At 36.5% G+C, this 10,926-nt stretch overlaps 1 long non-coding RNA gene across 1 annotated transcript; it reads right to left on the bottom strand.

The window, feature by feature from the left end:
• Window positions 1-3,212: 3,212 nt before the first annotated feature.
• Window positions 3,213-6,215, bottom strand: LOC145978847 (uncharacterized). The gene is made up of 3 exons (XR_014440752.1): window positions 6,097-6,215; window positions 4,950-5,109; window positions 3,213-3,936 (listed from the first exon to the last, which is right to left on the bottom strand). It is a non-coding gene; the product is annotated as an uncharacterized LOC145978847 (long non-coding RNA).
• Between the last annotated feature and the right edge of the window lie 4,711 nt (window positions 6,216-10,926).

Raw genomic sequence — 10,926 nt, 5'->3', positions numbered from 1 at the left:
ATTAAGTTACAAAATCGAACCTTTACCCTTTCAGATATTTTTTTAACACATGGCCTTTTACTTAAATGAAGCAAAATACAGAATACGAAGACATGCTAGAAATTATTCTCCGTGGAAACTAACTTTATAGAAATTATTTTTACATAAAGAGCGAATAGAATTCATAAATAACTAACCTTTCAGGATATGACGGAACACGAAAAAAAGACAGCTCTGGATTCCTCTTCTGACAGTTTTTACAATAAAAATCTGCTCAATAAGCCATTGTTTTTTATTTTTTGTTCTTCTACATCCTGATTAAAATAGTTAGTGTACGTCCATGACAGATCATATGGAACGATGTTACGTCATGTAGAAGTATTGACTTTAAAAATACGATTTTTCTTATACATGTTTAAGAAGGGAAAGGCATTTAATAAAATACAAAATCACGTACAAGTGATCATCATTGATTAATAAATACATAAACTAAATTTTTAATAAGAAAATTAGGATTTAACATCGATGGTGGTGCCGACTGGTAGCTGGTTAATTCATGCACGAACAAATGAATTCCGAAATTAACCTTGTTCGAATTTTTGCACCAGTGCGGGAAGCCAATTGACACCCCAAGAATTGGCTTCAGTAAAACTCATAGATACGTACTGCTACCACACTCTAAACGAGAGTATTTAAGAATAACGTGTTGGTTTGCTAATTTCTTCCCTTTCAAAACAATAAGTTTAATTTGAAAACTGCAAAAACTTTAAATGTGCAAGGAATGAGCGTATTCAACACTGGAACTTTACTGTAGGATACCTCGATGTGAAAGAGACTAATTCAATGACGATGTTGCCCCCTGGTGGAGATTAATTGTACTACATCGTTCTTACTGTCAACAATTAATGGCTACTGCTCTGTGTGCGTTTTGGTGCAAATACCCATTGCATCGTTAACTCAAGTATTATTAGAAGACCCCTGGTAATAATCTATGGTAAAATAATAATACCGTGCCTATAACACTGGGGAACAAATTAAAACTTTTTGTTTTGCCGCTGGATGAAAATAGGTGATCTTTAATAAATCGGGTGCGCTGATTTCAAAAATCATAACAAAAATGCTGTATCACGTACCATTTCTGGCGGAAACCATTTTGAAAAATTTTCACCGCACATTAAAAGAAGGGTAAAATATTGCATATTGCTCCAAACCTTAATGTGATAGTGTGAATATTAGTAATACATTGGTTCATAGAATACCAAATATGATTGCAAATGATGTAGTTATGACATGCACTAAAATTTGCAGTTGCAGTAAAATAGTAAACATTAAAGTAAACAGTAAAAGTAACACACCTTCAAAACGTATTTCTGTATGATTTCCGCTTGTAGCAGGCGTGTTGAACATCTGATACTGTGTTCCAGCAGTAATCCGCTAGTAATCTGGGAGACCATCTGCCTTTATAACGTTTTTCCATTTCTGCGATTTGTTGGTGAAAGAGCTTGCCCTGCTCGTCACTCACTGTACCCAGATTAGAGGGGAAAAAGTCTAAATGGGAACACAGAAAGTGTATCTTGAGAGACATATTGCATCCCATTTTTTTGTATGTTGCCAGCATACGTGCTACAAGTTTAGAGTAATTGTGAGCCCTATGGTTGCCAAGAAAATTGCGACACACACCCTTGAACGCACCCCATGCTGCTTTCTCACATTCACTTAACAGTTCTTCAAAATTGGGATCGTTCATTACCTCCCGGATTTGAGGGCCAACAAAATATCCCTTCTTTTATTTTAACATCGCTTACACCAGGAAATTTGCTTCGTAAGTACTCAAACCCTTTTCCTTCTTTGTTCATGGTCTTCACAAAGTTCTTCATTAACCCGAACTTGATGTGTAGTTGAAAGTCAGGATCATGTCCGAGAGAAGATATCGGTTCATCTGAGGAAGTTTCTGTTTCCTCTTCCAAAGACCATTCCAACGGTGGCTTTGGAACAGGTAATGTCTCACCATGTTGCACTGGTCTTATCGCAGAAGGTAAATTTGGGTACTGTAGGATAATTTTGGATTTTCTTGAGAATCCCGTTACATTAGTTAAACAAAAGTAACAAGTAACGTGATCTCGAGGTTCGCGCCATACCATGGGAACAGCGAAGGGCATAGATAGATGGGTACCATGTAACCACCCTCCTAAATATCGCGAGCATCTACTGCAACAGACATGAGGAGCACACCCTTGATCTTACGCTCCGATTTTGCATTCGGAATAGAGCTCGTAAGCTTTCTTCACTATTGGTGTAATTGAGTTTCGTTGGGATGTTGTCGTGAACTCACCGCACACATAGCAGAACAGATTGGGTGAATTTACACAGTTACGAGGCATCACTGCACTATTTTCAAATACCACACAAAACAATCGCGATGCAGCACACAACTTAACACACAACCTACACTTCCAGCGAACAGAACGCAACTAATAAAGACACAGTACAATAAGTCACCTTGCCTCTTTAACAAAGACTTTTCTCTACTCTTATCTTATCGGGTAACAAAATAAACAACAATGTTTGCCCTTTTGTTGTCGTTACAATGCTTTCTTCATATTACGCAGGAAAAACAGCCACACGTCCCATGTAGCACACAAAGGTTGGGCCAACGTTGGTAAATGGTTACAAATTTTTTGTGCCAACGGTTGGCGAACTGTTGGTGATGTCCGCCTTGCCATCAATCTCCCAACCAACTATTTCCCAACGTTGGCCCAACTACAATGGAAAAACTTTGCCAACCATCTCCCAACCAAACCTATTTCCCAACGTTGGCCCAACTACAATGGAAAAACTTTGCCAACAATCTTCCAACCAAATCTATTTCCCAGCATTGGGCTAATACAGGAAATAACTTCCCAACCATTAATAATCAAACCAAAAACCAACATGCCAATGTTAATACTTTTGGCAAGTTTCTTTATAATATTAATAAATATTTTACAAACAATTGCATTATTTCTTGTATGTATAAAAATTTATTAAGATTATATTATCAAGACATTTTCAAACACTGGAGAAGAATACAAGGAATGATAAAAAAAACTTATGTATTTATCACTATAAAAGTAAAACATTTCTTAGCGGAGGCAATAAGCAAAACTAATTTTACATATACTATAATTACCGTCATACATTACAAACAAGTAGCAAGATGCTATTGTATTTATGGAAGGAAAAAAGGTGCAAGAGGTTGACAATTTAGGTGTCAAAGAACACAATGTCATTTCAATAGAATAGCTTATTATTACAAAATGGAATACATCCAAATGCTGATGTGTCAGCGAAATCTGCTGTAAGAATATACGAATATACTTTTTATGTAAATAACTTGAGGATACAATAACTCTGTTCTTACATTCTTTTAACTTAAACATAAACAATCTACTGCTTGGAAGAGGTGAAGTGAAAATGTTCAATTTGTTTATGAAAATGTTCAATTTAAATTATATGTACAAACCATCGTTACTACGATCCTTTTCAATGGAGTTTACAACAACAACATCACCCACCATCTTTCATTAAGAAGCAATCATCAGGTGAGGTTGTTCCCACAATACAATTCTCATTTTCATTCAAAAGTATAGATTTGATACAGTCAAATGAACTTGTAGTCTGAACAACAGAACCACTTTGAATTATGTCTGTAGATCCTGAAACAGAAGGGACTTCATGAAATTCACTCATTATAATTTCTGCAGCTTTAGAAATGACTCGTCTCTCATATCTTGCTGAAAAAGTATCACCAGTCTTTACTTGTTTACTTATTTCTTGATGTTCCTGCAGTTGCCTTTTCCTTTCTACATTGCTCCCGGCTGCCATCTCTATCTTTGACAAAGCGGAACCAGCTTTGTATCACTGAGTGTATTTCATAATCTGATGCATTTGTTGTACATGCATTCCTTCGAACTGAAACTAGAAACAATTCAAACTGTTAGATCCATGGATGAACTCAAATGTAACATACCATATGATATGTGCACTTGGGCCTATCTTTAGTATGAGGATTAAACTTCCCATGAAAGGAAACTAATATTCATATATTATCCATGTGGGGTGACATTAATCCTTCACATCTAGACAGTTACTTATACTATATGCATGGACGTCCGCAGGTTTTTTTCCAGGGAGGGGAAGGAAGGTATTTTTTTCCCAGGGTAGGGGGCAAACAAGGCACATTTTCCCCCAAAAATAGTGTTGTTTCCTAAAAACAAATTGCTCAAATTTGAATTTATGGTGTTCATGCAACAAGTAACAGATATTATTGTGGCTAAAATGAAATTACATGTGTGAAATACATAATTTTTGGTTGACTTTCATTTTCCGGGGGGGGGGAGGCATGCACCCCATCCGGAAGCCCATGACTATATGGTAGAGAAAGGATGAGAAAGGAATTACAGAGATTTGCCACAATATTCATTTCGTGTGAGTCATGTAAAACTGCAGGGAAGAAACTGCATGGCTAGCCTGGCCTCATCTGAGATCTAACTCACTACCTTCTGAATATAAAGTGAAAGCTCAACTAACTGAGCCAGGCTTGATGAAATGTGACAAATGAGTTTGCACTTATGAACACTGTTCTAGTAAAAGCAGAATACTTCAGTGTTACATGAAATAATATTAGTTTTTCCTATTAAGTAAATAAGACAGCTGAAGTAAAAATATATATATACCAAAAACAATGGTAAAATTAAACAACAAATAAGTTTTTTTTAAATAAAAATGTTTCTTCTTAGAATACATTTTTGAAATGTCCTTATTAGAGGATTTTTAATGACTTATGTAAAAGAATGCTTACTGTTAATACTAAATGTTCCAAAACTTTCCATCATGTACATTATTTGGATTTTACATCAACAAGTAATGGCCCTACAGCCAAATTTAGTTACAAATTGAAAAAAGAAAAAAAGAACAGCCTTCTATCTTACTTGGTACAAGTTCCAATAATTTCAAATGTCGGAGAGGTATTTTGTTGTGTTCTCCAGTCCAGTTATGACTTGCTGCCAATGCATTAGAAAATATTTTATCCAGAATTCTTCACTCAATTTGCTGTAGGTTTTTGCCTCCAATGAAACTCATGTATGATTCCTACAACGAAACATTAATTCAATCAAGAAGCACTGACTGCACTGTGGGCGATACAAGGTACACATTTTATCGTAAAATTTCAATCTCCGGGAAACGTATTTCTTCAATTTTACAGAACGGAACTGAGTTTCTGTACACTTTTGAAAGGTCATGGAAGTGTTTTCTTCCATCGTTCAATTTATTTGGCTGGTAAATCATGTATTTTTCTAGATTAATGTTTGTCTCTCTGATGCACAAAAGCTGTTGCCTCTATTTCCTTCCACTACATAAAACAGATGTTGTGAGCATTTCATGACGTAACCCCCGATCAGTGTTTCCAACCACACATATTTGTAACTATGTTAACGTTACATAACCTATGTAAATCTGCATCTTAATGTGCATGATTTTTGAGTATGTTAACCTAACAAAGTTAATGTAACGTAACTAATGTAACCCTTTTTTTAACTATGTTAACCTAACCTACCGTAACTAAGATAACCCTTCTTTTAACTAGGGAAGTAGTTATTTTTTTGTTAGGAAGGTTGGAAACACTGCATACCCACTGACGATAGACAACGTTAGTCAAGATTTGCCCACCAGATTGTGTGTAACGCAAGCAAAAAAGGAACGAACAATAATTACTCGATATGTGCAAAATTGAAATTATTTTAGTCAAAAAAGCGAAATCCCACCTTAAAGAATCTTTAGCAATGCATAATAGGTAAGTACAAATGTGAAAAATAACAAAATAAACGAATTTGAGACGTCTCCCGGAGATCAAAATTTTTATGAAAACTGAAATACTTCAATTTGCATGATTTGTTCAGTGAAACTTATATATTGAAGTAAAAGAAGCACATGGAGTTTAGAATGTAATTGATCTCTCTTAAATTACATACCACTTTGAGCTACAGTCAATTATGCTGAAAATGTTAACTGCTCGATTAACACAAAAAAAAAAAGTTTGACATTAATGATTTCACTCACAGAAATATGTCAACTTACCATCTGCTTCATGTGCTCAGGAGAAGAAAGTAACCACTCTTCCACCCTCTGAATGTCATCCTCTGTTTGACAAGGAAGCTTTAGATTTTCAGGCAAGGGCTGATTTGAGGATATCAATGTTGGATTCAAAATTTCCAAAATAAGCTTCTGATTTTCATGTATTCCTAACAGTCTATTCTCAATTTTTGCCCGATGACGTGAAATAACAGATAAACTACTCCCATGAAACTGGCAATTTGCAATTCTCTTGTCTGACCCAGATGTAGATTGTAGAGCCGAAGTTGCTTTGCCTTCACCTAGAATGAAGATGCCAGTAAAAGTAAAAGATCAATCTCTTGCAATCAGTACAATATACGGTACTAGTTTACTATCCTTCGGACAGATTTCTTCATTTCTACAGAAGAAACTACTTACCGTAATAAGTTCCTGTAGTATTGTCTAACATCTGGAAGGTGTTTTGTGTGATGTGGGAATGTTTCATAGCGGAAATTCAACCATTGATGCAAAGCCCCACAAACCATTTCCGGTAAGGTTAGGTTAGGTAGGGTCACAATAGTTAAAAATTGGTTTCGAAAAAAATATGCGTAGCCCCACACAACATTCTCGCATAGCCCCACACACCATTCCCGCATAGCCCCACAAACCATTTGCGGAAACGTACGTTCTTCAGTTACAAAAACACTTTTTTTTTTTTAAAAAAAAAATGATCAAAAAAACGTGAATACACGTTAAGAAATGATCCGCGAAGCAGATAGGTAAGTAGAAATGTCAATAATTGACGAAACTCAGAAGTTATAGGTGTCCGAAGGATAGTAAACATTTACCACAAAGGCACATATTGAACAATATCTCAAGCAATCGCTACAACTCTGCAATAGGTGTTAGCAGAAGTAAATCGAAATCAAACCATGTAAAAATTGCATTCATAACATGATGAAATCACAATAAAACAAAAGGAACTTGAGCAACTGGCAACTGGAAAGATACGAAAAATACTCTTTCAACATTCTTCGTTGAGGTTGTGTGATTCAGAGTCTCTCTCGAAAAAATCGTCGATGTTTCTCATAATGCATAACAAGGAAATAATTTATAATTTCAATTGCAATTAAAGAGACCCACAAAAATTGAATTTTTGGTCCCCAAGAAAAGAAAACTGGCACATGTTCGATCTATTACATCCCGATTTCATGGTGATACTCTCACCAATTTTTGGTCGTAAGTTCCTAGACATGCTTAATAATGAAAATGTTGAAACATACAATGTTATTTTGTAAATTCTTAAAAATCTAACCGTTACCAAAAACTGCCTCGGAATGCATAACTTTTATAAAAAAAAAGGTAAAGTGCTCCCCTGTGCTTAGGGGGTGTGGGAGTAACGCCCCACACTTTCTTGATCCGGTCGTGAGTGGGGGTGATGTGATCAGCATCACGCCCCTGACCGCCTTTACCCCCCAGGGTTTCCCCCAGGTACCCATGTTATTCGACGCTGGGTGGGCGCCGGGGCCGCTTCCATCGTTAGAAAAGTTCCCGGATTTGAACCGGCCGGGGATCGAACCCGGGACCTTGAGCATGGTAGTCAGACGCGTTACCGACTGAGCCACCGCGGCCACCTTCACTATTATAACTATGTAAATATGAATAACTCTGCAAGTAAATTATAACATTATTTTTCATTCTCTGTACTATTATCGAACTAAATCAGTATATCACTTACCTTTCTCAACGTCGTCTTCAGTAAAAAAAAACATTTAACTCGTCAGTCGTCACATATCCGTATCCACTTTGGCCGCCATCACAAAGTCACAATCGACTTTCAAACACACATCGATTATATGTATTTCGATATAAATCGTTATGTGAAATTATTATTTTAAAAAAATTCTCCGGAGGATGAACAAATCAAAGAGTACACCATCGTTTTTACGTCTATATTTAACTAAATTCATTGAGAATGTTCTTTGCTATACTTTCCGGCAACAGCCCGAGGTTCGTTTTGTCCTGAAAGAATTTCGTTCTTCATTTGGTTGCCCTAAGCTTTACATTGTAGCGCAATAGAAATTGAATTCGCACTATTCGTTCACATTAGGTAAGTGCGGGACAGAAAATTTCTGGTCGGGACGGGTAAAATTCACCATTTTCCTAGTAAATCGGAAAATTTTCGGGACGAGAAATATTTTATTTTTCCCGACACTTCATAAAACTCGAATTTTACACGCTATTTCCAGTGATTGTTTTTAGAGGTGTGTGCGGGACAGCATTTTTTGGGTCGGAAATTTTTTAAATTCCGACATTCTCGACGGGAAGTCGGGAAATTTTCGAGACGGAAAATGTTCAAGCTCTGGAAATATCTAATTCTACACGTCATTTTCACTTTAAGTGATTGCTTTTGCACATTTTTTAACGTTAAACAGAATTTATTTCCCACTGTAGGGTCTTGCTGATCGACAGGGGGAATTTTACTCCCTCTTTCTCGTTTGGCATAACGTCACTGGCCACTGTACCAAACCTTGAATGCAATGTTGGGCCAACCTACAATATGGGCGTAATTGACAACCATGTCTGCCAACAATGTGAATCATTGGCCCAACGTAAGATATTCGTTGGCTAGAACTACCAACCACTTCCCAACCATGCTGACAATCACCCAACGTTGGCCCAACAATGTGTGCTACATGGGGTGTTCTCTTGAAGAATCCTTGTATATCATATGGCGAAAAGAAGCTTTGTCACATTTACTTCAATTTCGCGTTTTTTTTCAAAAACTAGACGTGGTGAAGAAAAAATAACATCATTTTCGTGTTCAGCAAGTCAAAAAACATAGAAATAGGTTGTTTTCCGGTCGCGGCAAATTTCATTGTTCCTCAGTGTAATTGTACATGAATTACCGCTGAGAGAATAGACAAAAAAATGAAAAATATACTTTTTGAAGATCGTAACATTATGGCAGTGTGCCTGATAGCAGTAAAATGTAAAGCAAGTAAGTTTTAGTTTTTCTTTCATTTTATACTTCTGTAACTAGAAACCGAATAAGATCCAAATGAATATATGAAATGCACTTTTTGAAATATCATTCTGTGACTCGAACGTGATCTTTCAAATGCATAACACCGTAAATGCCGAAGACTAGCTTACGAAATATGTAACTGCCCTTGTACATTTTTTGTACGTACAAGATCTTTCCAGTGATAACTTTTGTTTGAATATATGTATTAGATGATATTGAAACAGGTTTAAGATATGCTTGCATTAGTGAATACTGAGAATCAAGTACTTGGCGAGAATTTGTATAACTATTGTCGATTTGGCATGTTTGTACTAATTGCCTGCATAGATTCTTAACGTTCTAATCAAGTTGAAACTTGTTCCGAGCACCTTGGCGTGAATAGCAATTCTTACGTTTCTTCAACACTTCCTATAATCTGGGGTATGTTGTACGTTTACATCAACGTTTGTTAGCTTGTTCTACGCACTAAGCTACGTTGCTGAACCTTTCAAATCTTAAGTGATGACGTCAAATGAAGCAGGATTTATAAAATGAAATATACTGTGCGTTTTGCTTCATTGTACGAGTGTAGTAATCAAAGTGCATAAGCAACAAAGAGTATCAACATGGAAGCTATAAATAAATGTGAACTTGCAATTCAGTTTCAGCATGTCTCTGAAGGTCATGTTGTGGAATGTAAGAAAGTACAAATTGATTTAGGGCAAACTGCTTGTTACAGTATGAAGGGGAGGGGGTAAAGTGTAGAGAGTTATTAAGGCAGTTACAATCCGGCCGAAATTTTTACTGCAGTTTTCATTCAAGATAAACATAATAGGAACGTTAGTACGAAAAGTTAACGGTTTCTTTTAAACCGTGATACATTTATAGACCGCGTAACACTTGAAGTTCACTGACTTATGGGTGGTGACTTCAGTGGTTGTCGCATTGACGTACGCAAGGGGAGGGGGGTATTGGGCTACAGCCCACTCCGAAATTTTGAGAAAACCAACATTTAGAGAAAAAAACAGTGCTAAATACCCTCCTTAAAATAACATTCAATTGTCATTTTTGAGAATGAAAAGTTCTAAATGTACGAACTATCTTTTTTGTGTATTCCGCTGCCTAGAAAGAAGCTATGTACTATTTGCCTTGACAGTTCCAGCCCCCTTCGAAAAAAAATCTGCGTACGTCCGTGGTTCCTTGGTTGTTATGTGAAATAGTGAACACTGTTTTGATTTCTAGGAGAAAAGTAGTGTCTCTTTGTGTGTCTTTGGATAATGCTTCATTTACAGCGTCGTGACAAAATTTTTATCTTGTCTAATAACAAACAAAGATTCCAGCATTACATTTCGGCGGGATATTACAGGCAAGCAACCTCATTTACAAACTTATAGTACACCTTGTCCCTTAATATTCACTTGCTGGCGTACACCCAACGGCGAAAGAAACAGTAGGCGAATTGTCCACCACCATTTTTATTCGGTCTGTATTACACAATGTGATGACAATGAATTGAAAGAATGACGTCAATAAGCAGAGAACAATGCCTGCTTCGAACCAATATAGTTTCATTCCTTAAAACAACACAGGATGTAGAATAAAGAAGTAATGAAAATAGCGGTGGACAATTTGCCTACCATTATCTTTGCCGTTGACTGTACAGTGAATTGTAGATATCGTATCTGACTGTTCTGATCATCATTGTGACGTAAAAATAATGCGGCAGATGCGATGGTTTCGTGAAGATGAAATACTAGAATTAAAAGATTAAATTTTTGACTGTCATGACAGTAGATACATATACGTATAATTCATCAGACTAAACAAAGGGGGGGGGGGGAGAGGCA

Source organism: Lepisma saccharinum, chromosome 25 (genome assembly GCF_977018435.1).
Source record: "Lepisma saccharinum chromosome 25, izLepSacc3.1, whole genome shotgun sequence".
Taxonomy (NCBI): Eukaryota; Metazoa; Arthropoda; class Insecta; order Zygentoma; family Lepismatidae; genus Lepisma; species Lepisma saccharinum.
This window is presented reverse-complemented; position numbering and strand designations above follow the sequence as displayed.